Source organism: Armigeres subalbatus, chromosome 2 (assembly GCF_024139115.2).
Source record: "Armigeres subalbatus isolate Guangzhou_Male chromosome 2, GZ_Asu_2, whole genome shotgun sequence".
In the NCBI taxonomy this organism is placed as follows: Eukaryota; Metazoa; Arthropoda; class Insecta; order Diptera; family Culicidae; genus Armigeres; species Armigeres subalbatus.
Window position 1 is genome coordinate 266,746,126 of NC_085140.1, and position 22,856 is coordinate 266,768,981.

The 22,856-nt window shown below is 41.5% G+C and overlaps 1 protein-coding gene across 2 annotated transcripts in view; it reads left to right on the forward strand.

The window, feature by feature from the left end:
• The first annotated feature begins 7,016 nt into the window (after positions 1-7,016).
• Positions 7,017-22,856, forward strand: part of LOC134212190 (cholinesterase) — a 55,512-nt gene continuing 39,672 nt past the window's right edge. Inside the window, exon 1 of one of the 2 annotated variants that reach the window (XM_062689831.1) lies at positions 7,017-7,799. The gene's annotated coding sequence lies outside the window, so the exon portion shown is untranslated. The remainder of the gene's footprint in view (positions 7,800-22,856) is intronic. The other variant, XM_062689830.1, reaches the window with a different exon arrangement.

The following is a 22,856-nucleotide window of genomic DNA, read 5'->3' on the forward strand; positions in this document are numbered from 1 at the left end:
CGTAAACTCACTAAAAGTTGGTACTAGGGTTATATTTCAATCCCCCATATTTATAGATGAGGGGACATTTGGTTTGCGGGATCATTTTATAGCAAAAAATAATGATAATTTAAGTTTTTCTTCTATAATTTTTTTATATTAATCTTCGAGTGCAAATCAAACCAATCTATCGAAAAGCTAAGGTTTTAAGCTTTTAAATGGTATAAAAAACTTATTTTTGGAGAAAAATTGACTTCATGTCATACAAATCAAAATAAGGAACGATTTTCTATTTTTATCAGCAACAAACAAGCCTATCGCAAGCCAAAAAGTGAGCAAATTCCGTTAGTTTTATAGAAAATATGACAAAAATCGATATTATGCCAAATATTGGTCCCATACCTCTTTGCAGCATGCATTAAAAAGCAAACAACCAGATTTCTAGTAATAATGTTGTTCATTTTTTAATCATTACGAGGTATAGAGAATAAAAACCACAATTTTCAAGAAAATTTTGATTGCAGCATTCTCGTAAAAGCGCAAATATGCGCAAACGAATCACTCACTAAAAGGTGGTACTAGGGTTATATTTCAATCTCCCATTTATAGATGAGGGGACATTTAGGGACATTAGGTTTGCGGGACCATTTTATAGCAAAGAATAATGATAATTAAAGTTTTTCTTATACAATTTTTTTATATTAATCTTCGAGTGCAAATCAAACCAATCTATCGAAAAGCTAAGGTTTTAAGCTTTGAAATGGTATATAAGAACTTATATTTGGAGAAAAATTGACTTCATGACATACAAATCAAAATAAGGAACGATTTTTTTTAATCAGCTTTTTTCACTTCGCCAGCCCATATGTTTTGACTGAATAAACATAGCGCATCAATATTTGCCGATTCTCTTATCTAGGGTATATACTTTCATATGAAATACAAATTATACAAATTGGAGATAGTAATGTTTTCGATTAATCATTGGCGTAAATAAGGGGGGGGGGGGCTAGGGGGGCTTAGCCCTCCCTAGAAAAAAATTAGCCCCCCCTAGGATTTGATAAGTTAGTTAGCAGTGATATCAGTTTTCAACATATTTATTTATTTATTCAGACTAAGGCCGAAGTGGCCTGTGCGGTATATAAGAGTCTTCTCCATTCGGCTCGGTCCATGGCTACACGTCGCCAACGACGCAGTCTACGGAAGGTCTGCAAGTCATCTTCCACCTGATCGATCCACCTTGCCCGCTGCGCACCTCGCCTTCTTGTGCCCGTCGGATCGTTGTCGAGAACCATTTTCACCGGGTTACTGTCCGACATTCTGGCTACGTGCCCGGCCCACCGCAGTCGTCCGATTTTCGCGGTGTGAACGAGGGATGGTTCTCCCAACAGCTGATGCAACTCGTGGTTCATTCGCCTCCTCCACGTACCGTTCGCCATCTGCACCCCACCATAGATGGTACGCAGCACTTTCCTTTTGAAAACTCCAAGTGCGCGTTGGTCCTCCACGAGCATCGTCCAGGTCTCGTGTCCGTAGAGGACTACCGGTCTAATGAGCGTTTTGTAGATTGTCAGTTTGGAACGGCGGCGAACTCTATTCGATCGGAGCGTCTTGTGGAGTCCAAAGTACGTACGATTTCCAGCCACTATGCGTCTCCGAATTTCTCTGCTGGTGTCATTTTCGGCAGTCACCAGTGAGCCCTAGTACACAAATTCTTCTACCACCTCGATTTCGTCACCACCGATGCAAACTCGCAGTGGGTGGCTCACATTGTCTTCTCTTGAACCTCTTCCTATCATGTACTTCGTCTTCGACGTGTTGATGACTAGACCGATCCGCTTGGCTTCCCTCTTCAGTCTGATGTAGGCTTCCTCCATCTTCTCAAAGTTACGTGCCATAATATCTATGTCGTCGGCGAAGCCAAATAGCTGGACGGACTTATTGAAAATTGTACCACTCGTGTTAATCCCTGTTCTTCGTATTACCCCTTCCAAAGCGATGTTGAATAGCAGAAAGACCGTCACCTTGCCGTAACCCTCTGCGGGTTTCGAAGGGATTCGAGAATGCCCCTGAAACTCGAACTACGCACATCACCCGATCCATCGTCGCTTCGATCAACCGTGTCAGTTTATCCAGAAATCCGTGTTCGTGCATTAGCTGCCATAGCTGGTCCCGATCGATTGGATCATATGCGGCTTTGAAGTCGATGAATAGATGATGTGTGGGCACGTTGTATTCGCGGCATTTCTGCAGTACTTTGCGAATGGCGAACACCTGGTCCGTGGTGGAGCGTTCGCCCATAAAAACCGCCTGGTACTGCCCACGAACTCCCTAGCAATTGGTGCTAGTCGACGGCATAAAATTTGGGAGAGTACCTTGTAGGCGGCGTTCAGCAATGTGATTGCGCGGTAGTTGCTACAATCCAGCTTATCGCCCTTTTTGTAGGTGGGACACACGACACCTTCCATCCACTCCAGCGGCAAAACTTCCTTCTCCCAAATCTTGGTAATGACCCAGTGCAGCGCTCTAGCCAGTGCCTCACCACCGTGTTTAAATAGCTCTCCTGGTAGTTGGTCAACTCCAGGGGGTTTGTTGTTCTTCAGCCGGCCAATCTCCTCCTGGATTTCCTGAAGATCCGGAGCCGGTAGAATTATATCCTGCGCGCGTTCCCCCAGGTTTCAACATATAGCATAATGAATTACCGAAAAAGTGTGAAGACAAAAGAGTTATCTCTCATATTCACTCTATCATACTTAATGAAATGAGTGGAAGAAAGTTTAGCTTGTTTCTGAATTCTGAGAAAGATTCCCATCGGCATCCGAGAAGGATTCTCATCAGAATCCGAGAAGAATTCTCACTTCAATCTCTAAAGAATTCTTTTCGGATTCATCGAAGTATTCCAATCGTAATCCAGAAGAAATCCTACTGGATACTTTCCGGTATTGTTGAGCAATACCCTTGGGAATCTGTAAAAATCCATCTGTAAATCCATGGAGGATTTGCTTTAGAATCTCTCGTTGATTTGCTCCGGAATATCTCCAGATTCGTTTTAAGATTAATTTAGGAATTCCTTGACAAATCAGAATCTTTCGGCGATTTGCTTCGTAATCCTTTGAAGATTTAATTCGGAGTCTCTCGACGTTTTGCAAATGATCTGCGCTGGGATCTCTAGACGATAAGGAATCCGGCTGACGATTAGCTTCGAAATCCCGCGAAGAATTGCTTCAGAATCATTCGACGTTTCGTTTCGGAATACATCGACGGATTGCTTAAGAATTTCTCATAGATTTTGTTCAGAGTCCCTTAACGAATTTTTTTTGGAACCATTCGACGATTTGCTTCGAAATCCTTTGATGATTTGCATCGGAATCCCTCAAAGATTTTCTTCAACATCCTTGGGGGATTCCCTTCGGGATCGCTGGAGGATTCTTTTCGAAATAACTGAAGGATTAATTCGGAGTCGCTCGACGATTTGCTTCGAAGTCCTTCGACGGATTGCTTCGGAATCCTTCGACGATATGCGTCTTCATCCCTGGAACATTGCTCATGAAATACCTGGAACCATCATATTGAAATTCCTGGAGGGTTTTCGACGAAATCCCTGGAATATTCCCCTTCAAATTCCTGAAATATTCCCGTCGAAATTCCTGGTGGATTCCCTTCATGATCCCTGGAGGCTCCCATCGGTATTCTTGAAGGATCCCTGTCGAAATATCTAGAGATTCCCATCGGAGTCCCTGGAACATTCCAGTCAGGATCACTAAAGGATTCTCATCAGAATTCTTGGAAGATTCTCGGCGGAATCCATGGAAAGTTGCACTATTTTTTTTTTTTCATTTGAGATAGATAGAATATTTATGAAGTATGCAAATATATCCACTGCCTGACGCTAGTCGAGCGCAATTAAACATAGACTGTGAGTTGTGCTCACACGTGCTTGAGAAAAGAGAATAATATGAATGAGTGTGATTGATCCGCAATTGCCTTAGGTGGTTGGACTGCATTTGTCACATTACCGCTGATAATTTGATGAGGTGTTAAAATGCTCGAGAATTTTTGAAAAGAGGGTCAATTTCGAGAAAAAATTTAAAGGGGCTATAGCCCCCCCTAGGCATCGGAGGTAGTTACGCCAATGCGATTAATGGTCACCCTTTTCCCCATAGTGCATTGAGGCTACAGAAAAAAATATGTTTCTTACTTACCTATGTTTTGAATAAAGGGAGTAAACTATAGAGGACGATTGTCGCTGAGGTTCCTTTTGTTCTCGTTCAAAAAAAGGAGGGAAAACACATCCGTCAAAAAGTACTGATTTTTTAGCGCCCTATCCTCGCCAGCAAAAGATGTTTCGCCTATTATATTTTATGATGAATACCACCATCTATTGCAGGATTCATAATTTTGGCCAAAAATACCTTCTTTTTTCCTATTGTGCGGGGCGGGAAATCAGAGCCACACTCCATAGCACATGCGTCTAGCTAGACGATCGACGTCGATAACCACATGGCCACGAAGCGACGCATACGCATAGTTAGTGGGAATTCAAAAGGAGCCTAAAATGAACAAATCTTAGAAACATTCAACTATTTTTATTAATTAAAGTGGTTTTTTATTATTTTAACAGTTCATTACGATTTATTCAACAAGTCTCTAAAAGATCTGATTCCTTATTCCACAACTTTATATCTGTTCAGATCTACGTTCTCCGATCTTAACAGTAAGACTGGAAAACAAAGGTATCTGTTGAGTTATAAAAGGCCGAGTTTTGTTGAATAGTGAAAGCCAATCACTGGACTTGTAAGGACATTTTACAAAAAAAAAACTTTATAAGAATTTGATCAAATATTTTGCGGCATACTTCAAATAATATCCAATTGATTAAAATCTTTAATATCTATTTTGAAAAGGTTTCCAAAAGAATTATCGTTTGAACTCTCATTGGCCGGATTTGGGAGCATGCAATAGACAGTCACAATTATTTATTAAATTCTAGTCGAAAAATGTTTTAGCTCCGTTTACAACTGTCAGAACTGGAATGTATATTTTTTCAAACAATTTAACTTGGTATAATTAATAAACCAAAATGTTATCACGCTTTGCAAACACTTGACTAATTAATTAATGGCAATGGCAGTAATGAAGTAATTGGCATTGAAGATCTGAAAAATCTATGTTTACTTGGACTCGACATTTTTCAATGCCAGGTTCGATATAGGATAAGTATTGAAATAGTAAATGTAAGAACGAAAAATCAAAATATGAATCACTCTACTATACAACCCCTAACTTGAAGCACACTCCACCAACTAAACAATTTGCTAAATAACCTTGAAAAGCCGCTTCGTGGAAGGCCACGAACACGCTAGCTGCACACGGTGGAATCGGACCTGGGGACCCTGAACGTTCCGGGACACTGGAGGAACATCGCCCAAGACCGACGATTATGGAGCTCTACAATACGCCAGGTATAGGTGTATCGACGCTGTAGCCAACCAGGTATCCAGGTAGGTACCTTAAAAGCCCACGTCGTGACAAGCTGCAGCATTTAAATTGCATAAAAAATAGTTACACACCTATTTTTTTAATTTTCATTAAGGTTAAGCATGTGCACTATTTTTTTTTCATATTCATGGATAAGCTTCGGTCGTTTAAGATTTTGCGACAGAATTTGATTTATTCACTAAGAAAATTGGGTGGTGCATTTCATACAGATTTCCCCAATTATTTCCTTTCACATTTTGTCTACGCTAAACTTCGCATTTGAAGAAAAGCGTGAAAACCGCTTGCTGGTGTTGGTACAATACCATTCATAAGTTCACTTGTGAATTGAACCGTGGAAGTTACCTGTTGTTCTGCCATCAATAAGTGTACATAGGTATGGTTTGTGCAATTCGAAAAAGAAAGGTGCCAAAGCATAAAAAGAATCTGAAACCCGAATGACGAACAGCCAAGAAAACGACCCCACTTTAAATTGAGTCACCAATTAATATTGCGTGACCTACACCAAGTGGTCGACTTTATCAAAAATATGAAGAACAAGAAGCAACCAACGTTGTACAGCGCATTACTCCTTCCAATCCCAACGACTGTGGAGACGTGACGAATCAAGTGCTCTCGGATGACCGGGTAATTGAATGATCCAGTGTAAATTCCGTTTCGGAGTCAATCAATTAACCCCCATCTCAAATGTGATTTCCGATGTCACTGTGGTCGGCAAGGCCAATTAAAAAATATGTGCAGTACTGTGTTAATAACGGACTAACTGGAACCTTTATTTGGCCGTTGCTTCTGGAGATGAATTTCTATCGTCGCGTCGTGTCGTGCGCCATCAAGCAATGTGTCGTGTGTCTTAGAACCTTCGAAGAGGATTTGGCTCCAACGAGGGAGATATAGGGAGAAGCGATTTGATACGGAGATAATGTTTTAATGTGCGTAAATGATGATGATTAAAGTTAATTAGACTTGGTCTTGGGAGTTTGTTTTCGGCAGGAAAATATATAATACTTCTTTTATTTTCAATTTCTTCTATGTCTATCCAATATCTTTGTAATGATAGTGGCAGTATTGCGTATGTTTTATAACAAACTATGCACTGTTTGTTAATGACAGACATCTAGACAAGTTTTACATTAATAACTGTGGAAATGCTAATAGGAAACTAAGTTGAAAAGCAAGCCAGTGTTAAGTTAGAATTGGCCAGTGGTAAGTTGGAGTCACTGCATGAGGATACAGATCTAAGTGCGGGAAAAGTAGCACCATTACATCGTGGGGTAGGTTTTTCCATTTTATATCTACTGTTGTTTAGTTTTCCTGATGATGAACAGTTTTTTACATTTATCATTTATCTCAAAAGAACAACACTCCACATGTTTTGTAATATAATTAGATCTTACAATTATGTTCTTATATAGAACCCCGGTCTGTTCACCCCTATTTCCAGCAATTGATTCATTCACGATTGCATCTACGCGTAACCCACAGCTTGGGCCACCTTCGCGTATAAGTTTATACGCGCCCAGTTCAACGCCGACACTCAACACGCGAACTCATCCCCCACACAGTGCGCTTAATTCTATGCGCTTATTGTGGTTGCCGTTGACTTTCAGTTGCCAGCCAAGCTTCGTCAGTCGTGAAGTTCATCGTTCAACCTGCAGACGTGTTTTCTCGTTAACGTTCAGCACTGGCCGGAAAGTGTTCCATCATCGAACTGGGTCTGGGGCCCATTTGTGGTACTGTGGTTGTTGTGCGGTAGCCGTTGGAGCGCGGCGTCAGTCAATCGCTGACTGGTAGCAGGGCGTTGGCAATATTACAGCCAAGTGTGGATGGTGGAAGTGACCAACATTTGCTCGGGGATCTGAGCTCAGGAAAAATAAGACTAGCGCCGTTTCATGGCCCTTATAGTCGCAAGTTGTAACTAGTGTTGGCGAAACGGGGCAAAATCTTATCTGTGACGGCTGAGTTAGATAGCGAAATTTGATGATAAGCGAGCTGGTGTGTATAGAATAAGGTAGCGTGACGAAAAAAATCGATAAAGCACAGGTGAATTAGTAATCACTGCCCAAACGAGTGGGTACGAACTGTCCCAACATTGTTATTTTCATTACACTTACGCGGAAATTGTGCAACAGTGAGCTGGGAAAATAGTTTAGAAAATAAAAGTTCATTGTTCCGGTTTACGCATGGAAAACTTCAGAGGAAAAGTGAATGAATGGTCCGTTATGTCTGGCGCTGGAAAATGTGTTCAACTCTAACGCGACAAGCTTGGAATTTAAAAAATAAGGCACTGAAAAAGTGACTCAACGCGTAGATTAATAATCATCAAGGTAAGTTCCCACTAGCCTAGGTTGGAGTATTTGAGGCCCTCTGAAATCGATGACGTCACATAGGCCGTCAAGGCAGTACAGCTCGCTAGAAACCATCTCACGAAGCATTTTAATCTTAATCGAACGTGAAACGTTATTAAAACTGGAAGAAAGGTAGAGACGGACAGCGAAAAAGGTACATACAACAAGAGATCTTTTTTATTCGTGATGGAAGTCAAAAAACCTGTTTTCCACCTTTTTGCGCTTGGCTTGCGCGGCATCAGTATGAGTGCTATCCTGCTGTTGTACCCCACGCCACCGCCACCGCATCAAGAAACATTGCTTGATTCGGTTCACTGTTCAGGTATTTATCTTTGTGTTGTGGATGAAACGTTGCGTTCAACCAGGTTGACTTCTTGTAGAATCAAATGAAGACAACATCAGAAAAAAGCGGTGCAAACAAGACTACAACAAACTGGGCAGGTTGCTCAGAGGATTCAAAGCTATGTGTTGGCTTTTGTATTCATTATTGAAGTGCGATCCAATAATAAGAAGATATATAATATTATTTGGCTGCGTAATTTATAACATTGAGCGTAATTTTCAAATTCTCCATAAAATACATCTTTTGAAAATTATATCATATTTAAAATATCCTTTTTTAACGTAATTCATAGTTACTATGGTTCACCTTAAAACTTATGGTTGGTTGGAAACAAGAAAGATGGAAACTACAAATAAAGAAATGGATGAATTCACAACGTTTACAACGACGACCAACCATGTGTGCATTGTTTAACCACGTATGTATAAAAATATATTTTATAAAATTTAGGCCAAAAACAAATAATTTAAAAATATGTTTCGCTTAAAAGATAAAAAGATTATTTCTTTTAGAAAGTTTGAGAATAAACATATGAAATTTGTTAAGAGCAACATCTGAAACCTGTAATGAACCAAAGTCCGTAATAGAGTATTTGTGAAGAACTGTTAACACAGAAGTCGCCAGAAGGCATTGGAGAATATATCCCTTAACCAGCGGCATAGCCAGTAAATTGGTCTGGGGGAGGGGGGGTTCAGAACACTTTTTCTTAATTTGAAAAATAAAAAAAAAAAAATTCTTCCAGACATTTTTTCTCTCCTTTCATATTATTACGGATATCATTTTTCTCTGACAGTAACACTTGCCATCCGTGAGGTTTGTATTCATGAGCAAAGCACCGGCCGTAACAAGGTTTATTTTATGGTACAAAAACATTGCAAGACTTATGTCTCAAAGTGACATATAAAACAAATTGTTTTACTGTTTTTATCACAACAATTTTAGTGTTAAATAATTTCAACATAATTTCATGGAACATGAATTATTGTCAATTTATTGTCTCAAATTGCAGTACGTAGTAGTAGGGATATACCAAATAACCTAATTTAGCTGATACAAACACCTTTAAACGTTGAAGCAAGCTCGCTGCTTGCTTGCGTGGTAGTTCACAGTACATAGCATTGGTAGGAATAATTTTTAAATGTTCCAATGATTACTGGAGGCGCCAAAGTTCTGGTAATGGCGGGCTACCAGACACTTTTGCCGAATTGGATCATTAATATATTAATAATATATAACGATCACATGGAGCAAAACGAACATTGGAACTTCATAACATACTTTTTCAGAGCTATTTAACTTTTCTAATTTTCATAAATCACGAATTCCTGTTGCTATGGCCTCTGGTGACAACGACGATGAAGCTCGTTGTTTAAGATCCAGTTGTGAGGCCACCAGGCCCGAATTATATACCGCAGGCATCTGTTGATGAACACCTGCAGCCATTGAGTGTTCTCCACTGATACACACCATGTTTCGCTAGCGTATAACAGCACAGATTTCACGTTAGAGTTGAAAATTCGTATTTTGGTGCGTTCACTTAGCTGCCTGTTTTCCATATATTTCTTAAACTCGCAAAGGCAGCCCTTGCTTTCTTTATCCGTGCGCCTATGTCGATCTTGGTACCGCCGTCTGACGCCATTTGGCTACCAAGATATTGGAAGCTTTCAACATTCTCCACTGGTTGCCCGGCTACTGTGAAACTGGAGGAGTCACCGTGCTTACATCCAACGCGTTGGTTTTGTTGACGTTGATGACTAAACCAGCCGAAGAGGAGCGCTCGGCAAGTTTGTTGGGCTTACCTTGCATATCAGAGCACCGATGTGCGAGGAGTGCAAAGTCATCAGCGAATTCGAAGTCGTTTAGGTGCTCCATGGTTATAGGCTGCCATAACAGCCCACGGTTTGGTTCACGGTCAATCGCATCTACCAGAATCTCGTCGATTACGATGAGGAACAGTAACGCTGATAGAATACATCCTTGCCTCACACCAGCTACGACCCGGATAGGGTTGGACAAGACCCCATTGTGCAGCACTCTACACGAAAAGGCCACGTACTGTGCCTCGATGAGGCCGATGATTTTCTCAGGAACCCCCTTGCGTCTCAGGGCGCCCCACATATTCTCGTGATTGAGACGGTCGAACGCTTTTTCGTAGTCAATGAATACCAAGTAAAAAGACTCTTGGAATTCGTTGACCTGCTCCAGAATGATACGGAGCGCGACAATATGGTCTTCCGGCACGTAATCCGGCCTACTGCCGCCGGAGAGTCGCATCGATCTTCTGCTGAATCCGGGCTAGGGTAATTTTGCACAGTTCCGATCGACTTGGTTGCAGCAACTCCAATGCGACTAGATTTTGTAACATGTGAGTCACAGTGACTGATATGTGACAAGTGTGCTACTCGGGATAGAACTTTAAGAACGGTACACAGCAACATAATGCCTCGCCAGTTATCGCACACAGTCAGGTCACCTTGCATCCAGTAGACCGGGAAAGTTGCGGTGTCCCAGATATTACGAAATAAACGATGCAGTAGTTGAGCGGATGTCATGGGGTCAGATTTGAGCATCTCGGCTGATATGCGATCGACCCCTGGGGATTTATTCGATTTCATGCTTTGGATGGCTGTTTGAATCTCTATCAGTGATGGAGCTTCGGTATTGACGCGTGTTATACGTCGGATCCTAGGCAGATCATACCGAGGTGGTGATGGCCTGGCTGGCAATTGAAAAAGTTGTTCGAAGTGCTCGAACCAGCGTTTCAGTTGGTCAGTTGGGTCGGTCAATAACTGATCATTCGCGTCTTTCACAGGCATCGTTGGATTCATCTTCACCCCGCTTAAGCGTCGTGAGATATCGTAGAGGAGGCGAATGTCCCCAGTTGTGGCGGCTCTCTCTCCTTCGTCGACCAGAGAGTCTGCCCACGCTCGCTTGTCCCGTTGACATGAGCGTTTTACTTCCTTCTCAAGAGCCACGTATCGTACACGGGCTAAGACTTTGGCTCCTCTGGTTTTTGATCGCGGCTTTGGCTTCTCTTCGCTTCTCGATCTTCCGCCATGTCTCATCGGCGATCCATTTTTTTTTCGGGTGCGCAGTTCGCCAAAATTGTTCTCACTGGTGGCGATGAAGGCATTCTTGATGGCAGTTCATTGGTCTTCTACAATGCCACCTTCCGGAATTTCTGCAGCAAGAGTCTTCAGTTCTTCAACGAAGGACCGTTTCGCCGTGGCATCTTCTAGTCAGTGTGAGTTGAATCGTCGTCCAACTCTTTCCTCCTGCCGACGAATCCGCGCAATGCGTAGGCATATTTCGCCATTGAGGAGGTGATGATCAGACGCGATATCGACACTACGTTTATTCCGTACGTCAAGAAGGCTCCGTTTCCATTTTCGGCTGATGCAGATGTGGTTGATTTGAGATTCTGTAAAGCCGTCACGGGAGACCCACGTGACCTTGTGAACCGGTCGATGAGGGAAGAGCGATCCCCCGATCACCATGTCGTTATTACCACAAAATTCTGCGAACAGCTCTCCGTTTTCGCTTATTTTTTTCGAGACCATGGCGTCCCATAATGCGCTCATGGTTCGAGTTGTCGGATCCGATCTTCGCATTGAAGTCGCCCAAACAGATCTTGATATCACCCTTCAGAATTCTATCTACGACGGCATTGAGTTGACTGTAGAAGTTCTCTTTGTCGTGCAAATCGGCAGCATCGGTTGGCGCATAACTTTGAATTATAGTAAGGTTTCGGACCCGTGTTCTAAATCTGGCAACGATTATCCTTTCACTTATAGGTTCCCACTTCATAAGCGCAGAGTGTGCCTGAGCGCCTAGTAGGAAGCCAACTCCGCGATGCCGGGGAGCGTGTTTACTAAAGTAAAGCAGAACTTGTCCCGACGGCGTTGTGTGTTCTCCACAGTTTGGCCAACGGACTTCACTAAGTCCCAGGATCTCAAGCTTCATGCGACGTGCCTCATTTGCAAGTTGTGCCAATTTACCCTGCTGGGCTTGGCAGTGGCGTAGCCACGGGGGTGGTTTTGGGCATAACTGCCTCCCACCAGAAACATTTTTTTCAGAAGGAATTTTTTTTTTCGAAAAAAAAATGTACAGAAACCCGCCCCACCCCCCGCCCCAATTTTCTGGCTACGCCACTGGCGGCCAGGGTTAAAACGTTTTGAGCTTAGATTCGTCGCCTTAAAATCAGTCCGTATTCTTTCATTATCGGATTCTCGAACAAATTGATGTTTCGGGAACAGTAGCTTGTTGGCCCAAGGTTCCCTATCCACCGGGATGGGGCTGTCATCTTAGGTATAACTTCCGGGGAATAGCATTTCATACTCAGCCGCTGGATACCAGAATAGACGGATGTCAACTCACCATTTCGTAGCCCAAATGAAAATGAAAATAGATACACATTAAAAGAAAAGCCCAAAATATTAGGGCCTCTCCGAATTGATGTCATTGAGATATTGAGCAACGCTCATTTTTGCTCAAAAACTTGCTTCACGTCAAGCCAATTTTAGAAAAGCTTTATTTGAAAAACATTATAAAGTCAAAATAAGAATGAAACCTTTATTAAATCGTGGTAATTTTTACTTTGAAAGTCAGGCACTTTTTCCCATATATTCCCGAAGAGATATTTAGTCGGGGATCAAATTTTTTGGTTGTATACTTTTAGGCTGCAAAGAAAAATTTTGACCAAACTTGCCCCATATCCAGAAAATAAGCATGAGCTTGAGCATTATGACCGTGCAAAGCTACCAATTCTCAATGTACACCTCCCGGAAGCTTAAATATGTTTAGTCAATAACGGTGGCGGCCACGTCCTTACGGTCATATTGGAAGAGAAGGATTGTTAGTCCGACTCTCGTCGCTACTAGAGACCGAATAACCTTTGCATCTCCAAGATTGTCTTGGGATAGGACATTGTGTTAGTTACAAAGGATAATTTATCTGGATTTACTTTGATAAGCGATGCGATCTACGGGATGGGATATAATTATGCGCATTTCAAATATTCTACTTGCTTTCCTTCCAAGCGCGCACAACTTAATTCACTTACCGGCTGCAGAAGGTAGAACCAATTATTTCGGATGATCGCGCGATTAATGGGGTCCGTGACATCGAGCCTTCTAAAAACCAAGCGAATGAAATAGGGTGAAATAGGATGGAAATAGGGTGACCATATGGTATCCTAAAGGAGGACATGTCCATGTTTCATTAAAAACCAGGTGTCCTCCTTTTGGAAATTTTGGGAAAACAGTTGCATGAATAACTATTTCTAAAGAAATTTTGGCACGGCAAATGCTGGGTAAAGCGTACCATTGGTACTTCACGTACCTGAAGGAATAAAATAGACCCCATCTCTTACCCAGCAACTCCTATCCCTACCTCCCCGCGGTGCTGGCCGGGATACGAGCAACCTTAGGGAAGATCGGGAACTATGGTCGTATGCTGACAGGGAAGGGGGGGTTTGCTCCTCTCCGGAGGTGCAAATCTTATTGAGCGTCTGTTCTCCATGTCAGGATCGGCTCACAACAGCGTCTGTTCTCCATGTTAGGGGCGGCTGATCATCGTCCGAGTGCCAGCGAGGGACTCTTAGTGAAACTGTGCACCATGGTCCACCGGAAATAAGGAGGAATGGTCCTCCGGAAATGTAGGGGGTTTGGTGTTTGGTGTCAGGCCCTGCAAGCCAGCCTTTAAAAATCATAAGCAACGAACAATCAACAAGAGAGTACGGACCGGAACCATCGGCGAAGACCACTGCGACGAAAAGGGACTAGCGATTGGAAACTCGGTTCGTGGAACTGCAAATCTCTCAACTTCATCGGGAGCACACGCATACTCGCCGATGTGCTCAAGGACCGTGGATTCGGCATCGTAGCGCTGCAGGAGGTTTGTTGGAAGGAATGGTGCGAACGTTTAGAGGTAATCATACCATCTACCAGAGCTGCGGCAACACACACGAGCTGGGAACAGCTTTCATAGTGATGGGCGTTATGCAAAGGCGCGTGATCGGGTGGTGGCCGATCAATGAAAGAATGTGCAGGTTGAGGATCAAAGGCCGGTTCTTCAACTTCAGCATAATCAACGTCCATAGCCCACACTCCGGAAGCACTGATAATGATAAGGACGCATTCTACGCGCAGCTGGAACGTGAGTACGACAGCTGCCCAAGACACGACGTCAAAATCATCATAGGAGATTTGAACGCTCAGGTTGGCCAAGAGGAGGAGTTTAGACCGACTATTGGAAAGTTCAGCGCTCGCCGGCTGACGAACGAAAACGACCTACGACTAATTGATTTCGCCGCCTCCAAGAATATGGCCATTCGTAGCACCTACTTCCAACACAGCCTCCCGTATCGGTACACCTGGAGATCACCACTGCAGACAGAATCACAAATCGACCACGTTCTGATTGATGGACGGCACTTCTCCGACATTATCGACGTCAGGACATATCGTGGCGCTAACATCGACTCTGACCACTATCTGGTGATGGTTAAACTGCGCCCAAAACTATCCGTCATCAACAATGTTCGGACCGACGACCGCCGCGGTACGACCTAGAGCGACTGAAGCAACCTGATGTCGCCACTGCATACGCGCAGCATCTCGAGGCAGCGTTGCCGGAAGAGGGTGAGCTCGATGGGGCCCCTCTTGAGGACTGCTGGAGTACAGTTAAAGCAGCCATTAACGACGCAGCGGAGAACAACGTCGGGTATATGGGTCGAAGTCGACGGAACGATTGGTTCGACGAAGAGTGCAGACAGATTGTGGAGGAGAAGGACGCAGCGCGGGCGGTCGCGCTGCAGCAAAGTACCCGGCAGAACGTGGAACGTTATAGACGGAAGCGGAGACAGCAGACCCGCCTTTTTCAGGAGAAGAAACGCCGCCTGGAAGAAGCGGAGTGCGAGGAGATGGAACACCTGTGCCGTTCTCAAGATACACGCAAGTTCTATCAGAAGCTCAACGCATCCCGCAAAGGCTTCGTGCCGCGAGCCGAAATGTGCCGAGATAAGGATGGGAGCATCTTGACGGACGAACGTGTGGTGATCGAAAGGTGGAAGCAGCACTACGAGGAACATCTGAATGGCGCTGAGAGTACAGGCAGTGAAAGTCAAGGCAGCGGAGGAGATGACTACGTCAGTTCAGCGGACGACGGAAGCCAACCAGCCCCCACCTTGAGGGAATTTAAGGATGCCATTCAACAGCTAAAGGCCAATAAAGCAGCTGGTAAGGATGGTATCGGAAAAGCTGGCCACTTGCCTGCACAAACTGATAGTCATAATCTGGGAAACCGAACAGCTACCTGAGGAGTGGAAGGAAGGTGTTATATGCCCCATCTACAAGAAAGGCGACAAACTGGAGTGTGAGAACTTTCGAGCGATCACCATCCTTAATGCCGCCTACAAAGTGATATCCCAGATCATCCTCCGTCGTCTGTCACCATTAGTGAACGAGTTCGTGGGAAGTTATCAAGCCGGCTTCGTTGACGGCCGCTCGACAACGGACCAGATCTTTACTGTACGGCAAATCCTTCAAAAATGCCGTGAATACCAGGTCCCAACGCACCATCTGTTCGTTGATTTCAAGGCGGCATACGACAGTATAGACCGCGTAGAGCTATGGAAAATTATGGACGAGAACAGCTTCCCTGGGAAGCTTACCAGACTGGTCAAAGCAACGGTGGATGGTGTGCAAAACTGTGTGAAGATTTCGGGCGAACACTCCAGTTCGTTCGAATCGCGCCGGGGACTAAGACAAGGTGATGGACTTTCGTGCCTGTTGTTCAACATTGCGCTAGAAGGTGTCATGCGGAAAGCCGGGTGTAACAGCCGGGGTACGATTTTCAACAGATCCAGTCAATTTATTTGCTTCGCGGATGACATGGACATTGTCGGCCGAACATTTGCAAAGGTGGCAGAACTGTACACCCGCCTGAAACGTGAAGCAACAAAAGTTGGACTGGTGGTGAATGCGTCAAAGACAAAGTACATGCTTGTGGGCGGAACCGAGCGCGACAGGGCCCGCCTGGGAAGCAGTGTTACGATAGACGGGGATACCTTCGAGGTGGTCGAGGAATTCGTCTACCTCGGATCCTTGCTAACGGCTGACAACAACGTTAGTCGTGAAATACGAAGGCGCATCATCTGTGGAAGTCGGGCCTACTACGGGCTCCAGAAGAAACTGCGGTCGAAAAAGATTCGCCACCGCACCAAATATGTCATGTACAAGACGTTAATAAGACCGGTAGTTCTCTACGGACATGAAACATGGACAATGCTCGAGGAGGACTTGCAAGCACTCGGAGTATTCGAGAGACGGGTGCTTAGGACCATCTTTGGCGGTGTGCAAGAAGACGGTGTGTGGCGGCGAAGAATGAACCATGAGCTCGCCCAACTCTACGGCGAACCCAGTACAGTGATCGTTCGCTAATTGGGGTACGACCTCACCCCAACTAACGAATGCCGTTCGCTAATTGGGGCGTTTTGACAAGCATCAATGTTGTTTACTTTTTGCATTGAACAAAGGAAAAATTTACGCGCCAGAAAATATCGATCCCGCCAAACACGGAAACAAAACGTCAACGCATTTTTGACATCACATTCTGACGTTTAGCTGCTTTTTAATTGGGTTTCGCCCCAATTAGCGAACCCCCAACTAAAAAATGCCCCAACTAGAAAAACCCCAATCAGCGAACGTTCACTGTATCCAGAAGGTAGCTAAAGCCGAAAGGGTACGATGGGCAGGACATGTTGCAAGAATGCCGGACAGCAACCCTGCAAAGATGGTGTTCGCTTCCGATCCGGCAGGTACGAGACGGCGTGGAGCGCAGCGAGCAAGATGGGCAGACCAGGTGCAGAACGACTTGGCGAGCGTGGGGCGTATCCGAGGATGGAGAGATGCGGCCTCGAGCCGTGCATTGTGGCGTCAAATTGTTGATTCAGTGTTATCTGTTTAGATGTTAACTAAATAAATTAATGAAAGAAATTTTAGTTTAACGAACAGTAATACAAAAGAAGTCTATTCTGTAACAAAACGTTGCACACGTTTACGTTTCTGATTTCAATTATGAAAAATGTTTTGGAATAAAACTAATGTAAATATCGAGAATGAAATGCGTGAGCTACAGTAATACAGGTGTTAAAAAAATCAGCATAAAACTAAATCTGAACAATTTTGAGTTTCTTTAGTCTTTATCTAAACAGATAATAATTTACTGTCAAGTATATGAACAGGATAAGATAAAATATTTATAAATTAATTAGGGGAACTGCTCCTGGATTTTATCTCATGGCTCCGATATTCATCCCATCAAAAACAAAGCAATGAAAAGGTATTTGATTTATTTCTTATTTTTATAATTTTTTTAAGCATTGAGCACACATGTTGGGATGAAAACAAGATCTTTATCTTATTAAAATGTATTGATGAACTAATTTTAAATTATGATGAAAAAACTAAAAAAAGGTATATTTTTTACAATTCTGCATTATAAAACCTGGTTTTGCAGCTCATGTTCAGGTGGTTATAGCACTCAAAATTCAATAAAACGCTCTTTTAGGCGCTATAATGAAAAGCCAACAACGGAACAGTAGTTACATAGCGTTTCTGCATAATTAGCTATGGTGAGAGTTTCAATTGTGTAATCTCTGCGTCTCGTAATAAGTGAAATAGTTTGGCGCCCAGGATTTCAAAATTGTCAATCAGCGGATTCAGCGATCGCATCACAGTTTGTTGAGCTGTGCATTGCGATTCACAAATAAGGAAGCTGCTTGTTATCTACACACCGAACCAGGATGACGTATGTATTTAAACCTTGCAAATCTGAATAAAATTTCAGCAAATACAAATTTGGATGATATTAAAACAACCTGTATTATAATCCTACAATTAATTCAATACAGTATATATGTATACAAAAAGCATACATTTCTTGCATTAAAACCTTGCAGTATTGTATAAGCAAAAATATTATACAAAATTTCAAGGATTTGTTTTTTTTTTAAATGCACCAAATTGATTTTTTGACAAGAATTATATACCTATAATAATTTTGGTTCCGATTTATCGTATTGAAGACCACCTTTTGTTATTGTAAAAAATAGCATATGTAACACGCTGCAATACTCGATTTTTAGCACAAACAAAAAAATACATTTAGAACAATAGTTCTTTTTATAAGTCTATGATTAGAATTTTAAATGAGAAATTGCAGTTGATTCACGAATCGATTTACAAAGCGAATGAGCCTCATGAACGAATATTGTTTATTTTCGGAACCCAAATATTGTCCACGCTTATGCAACACGCTCCCCATTTCTCTAAAACAGTTTCGCTTTTACCTGCCCGTTGCAATCTTTTTCCCAAATATGCTAACGACAGGCAAACTCATCGCCGCTTCCTTGTTCAATATTTATTCTTCACAACGTTCTGACGCTTATTCGCTGCTGCATTCACATAGAACCGGTACTACACCGACAACGCCGTCATGCAACCAACCAATCGCCGTGTCGTCAGTAACATTTCCGATTTCTTTCGTAGAACAAACACCACACTAGTCGGTAAACAGCACCGCTAACCTACATTTTCCATTTAGAGTTAAATAACATTCTGTCACCAAGGTAAACACAGGGCTTGCATCGAAAAGCTGTTTGCCGCCGTGCACTGCACAGGTTGTTATGAGAAGTCACACAGGTGTTTTTGCCGACCGCCGAACTGTTGGGGTGATTCACAGCAGGACACCGACGACGGAATGGAAGTTCAATTTCGATTTGCTACTTTCGACGTTTTTCCATAGTTTTCAAAACATCCAGGTATCTTGTCAATTACAGACCTTGAACTAGTTTCAATTCAATTCAATTACGAGCCGATAACGACAAACGAACTTGACGGACGTTTCATGTTTGGGAGTTAAGGTTAGATTTCAGTTTTCAATGGCATGAGATAAGAAGTAAAAGCACATTTTTATCAATTTGAACTGAATAGTTTTTGATAGAGAGACTGATTTGTGTTTGTATGTGCGCGCGTAGTCGTGATCAATCATTAAATTAACTTCAAATAGGAAATGATTCACTCACTGCCGTAATCTGACAAAGTGGCGTATACGCCATTTTCCAAAAATGGTGTTAACGAGTAGTATTCATCGAGCTCTTTAACAGAAAAATGGAAAACTTGCATGTTGTAATTTGGCGCATACATCACTTTTTCAGATTACGGCATCTCACTAGTGCATACTTAAATTATCATGAGAAATTGAGAATAAACTCAATTTTTTTTTACACGGTTGGTATTTATTAATTTCTCGGTTAGCCTGTACTTCCATAGCTTTTGAAATACCACCTGAATTTTCTTTGATATTTTGTGAATTTTTTCGTGGGGTGAACTCATAGTTTCATTGACGCTAAAGGTCATAATCAGTACGAGTTGTACCTACGTTTATTCAACGAGGCTTGCCGAGTTGGATAAATATTTACTACGAGTGCTGAAAAAATCGAGTTTTGCGACAAGTTGCACACTATACTGCCGTTCTACGCATAATTGTCCCATGTAACCTTTGATGAAAAATCTCAAACTCGAGTCAATTTGTCCCACTGAAAAAATGAAGCTGTTGTTTGATGATAATAGAGACTGATAACCGTTTGAATAAGTAGTGATTCATTTTATCTCCTGGAAAAGAGCTGCCTACGCTCATAACATCCCAAAAATATTTGTTAAATTTTAATATCTAATCGATCCTGAGATTAGTGGGACAAATTGACTCGAGTTTGGTTTTTTTCATCAAAGGTAACATGGGACAATTATGTGTAGAATGGCAGTAGACCTCTTCATGTTTTCAAAAAGTATCGAAAATTCAACCGGTCAGCCCAGAATTACAATTCTTATGCTAAAATAAGCCTCCTGTTAAATTTTCAGCTAATTCGGATAAAATTTCGAGGTGGCTCAAGTCGATTTAGTGTTTTTGGGCTATTTTCAATTTTGAAAAAAATCTACCTAGAGATATAAACTCCGAAAACCATCGCAACAACCTCTATATGGAAGCTTTTGGTGTGCTCTACAAGTCTTGTGAATATTACGATTCGTTCCGTTCACGTTTTGGCCATGTTAAAGTGATTTTCACTCTTTAAAGTGCATAAAAACACTCTTGCCCCTTTAAGTCGTTGTTCTACAAAATTCTTAAATGTATAACAAATCATTGCTCATTTATTATATTTATTTTCCTCTCTTTCCCTGGACATTTGAGTATTATAATCGCTAATGTTCGATTTATCGTTAAATTCTTAAAAATCAGAAACTGAACATTTGTCATAAATTTGCACGCTAGTATTTCCTTAAACAAGTTATTCGAACAAAACTTAAATCAAATCATATGATATTTGATGCTTGCAACAAACGACTTCCAAATTTGGTTCATTTCACCATATGTCTGTACACCCAACCAGCGGATGGCAGATTTTAATACAATTCTGCATAAGAACCTTACATAAACTGTATAATAATTTGGCATATACAATTTTGGAAGATTTTAATACAATTTTTGTATTGAAATAATACAGATTTGTATTATTTTAATACAATATTTGTATAAAAATCTTACAGAATTGTATATGCCAAGATTTTATACAATGATTGCCAGATTAATTTTTTGGGTGTATGCTTTTAGCATTTAGTGCGTCGTAGTAACAAGTGAAATTAAAGCTTCTTTATTCGAACAATTTGTTTGACAAAATCCCAACGTGCAAATTTATGATTAATGTTCAGCTTCTGATTTTTAAGAATTTAACGGTAAATCGGACATTAGAAGTTGTATTACCCAAATGTTCAGGGAAAAAAGAGGAAAATAAATATTTTAAATTAGCAATGATTTGTCATAAATTCAAGAATTTTGTAGAACAACAACTTTTAGTGGAAACAGTGTGTTTATGCACTTATAAGCTTGAAAATCACTTTAACATGGTCAAAACATGAACGGAACGGATCTCACAAGACTTGTAGAGCACACCAAAATCTTCCATATAGAGGTTGTTGCGATGGTTTTTGGTTTTTATATCTCTCGTTAGATTTATTTCAAAATTGAAAATAGCCCAAAAACACTAAATCGACTTGAGCCACCTCGAAATTTTATCCGAATTAGCTGAAAATTTGACAGGAGGCTTATATTAACATAGGAATTGTGATTTGGGGTTGACCGGTAGAATTTTTGATACTTTTTGAAAACATGGAGAGGTCTATTGCACACGCAATTTTTTGTAATGACGAAAATGGACTTTAATTTGATAAATCTGTACCAAAATTGTACAGTGTAATTTACTCCACATGGCCATTCTTGCTAATAAATTATTTTGCTGCATAGAACAATCAGATTCCATGTTACCGTGCCACACTGCATAGGTCGATGATCCGTGCAGCAATAGATGTACTTGCCTTTGGAAATTTTTGATGTCATGTCCATCAATGTATTTCATTTATTACGCGACGCGGAGAATACACTATTTGAACACCTTGTTGCTCAAACTACTATTTTGAAACGGTGATGACTCATTTGTATATGGATCGAAAAATTATATGGGTAGGTATGTAAATAAAATTATATTTGATGGGCCGTTCTATTTAATGCCCTGATGCTCTGGTCAACGTTTGGGCGGTACTAAACTCGTTGGAAGTTCATATGAAAAAATATATGCACTATTTACGATGAAGAACTATGATACTTACATTCAGTTATTGTAAAATTGAATACAGAATGTTATACTGAAAGCCTTTAATGGCTGAGAAACAAAGAAAATTGCGCAAACAAATTTTGGCCACTGACATCGAAAACTAAACGCTTCTCATCGCTGGACCGGAAAACAACTCGAAATCGCATATTCATCCTTATCTGATGTAATCAAGACGTGTAAAAACCGTCAAAATATGCAAGCGGAACGATGCACTATGGGGCGGCTCCATACAAGTAGGTGGCCGAAAATATTTTCATTTCATTTCTGCAATATTTCACACTTATATCGTAGATTATTGTCTAAAAGATGTGAAATACTTGTTTTGCAGGTCGTTATTACTTCTAAGGTCTCCAAACTCCCTGGAATACAGACCTTTGATCTCTATGGAATATATCCCTTTTATCTACGAATGTCTCATGTACACAGCAGTCTATAGATGTGTATTTTATTGCAGCGCAGACCTGTAGAGTTCAAACTAGAAAATTGTTACTGTTTTTATATGAATTGAGTAGTACAGATGTTCTAAGTTGCACAAGGACTCCGTCAAATACAGGCATTGCATCTACATACGTAACAGGTTGTCTTTGTAGGATTTTTCAGATTGGTTCAGGCTCTTAACCCGTAAAACAAGTAAAGGGAATACAATATAAAGCTCTATTAAAGCTAAACGAACTCCATGCAATAAAAGCTTCAAGATATATAAGTATACTGCAACCACATTTATTTATTCATTATGTACATGAACATCCTCAACAAAATCATCATTTATTTCTTCATCGATCGATTAAAATATCTGCTATGGTATATTTTTCTGTACTCGAATCTGTTGTATTGCAAGAAGTTTCAGTCACTAAAAAACTTTGAACATCTTCTGGATATTCCTTGGTATCACTTCTGTTGTAGGCAGTTCTTCTTGCTCCCAGTAGCGCTTTTTCTATGGTATCCTCTCTTGGATCCATTAGCTCGT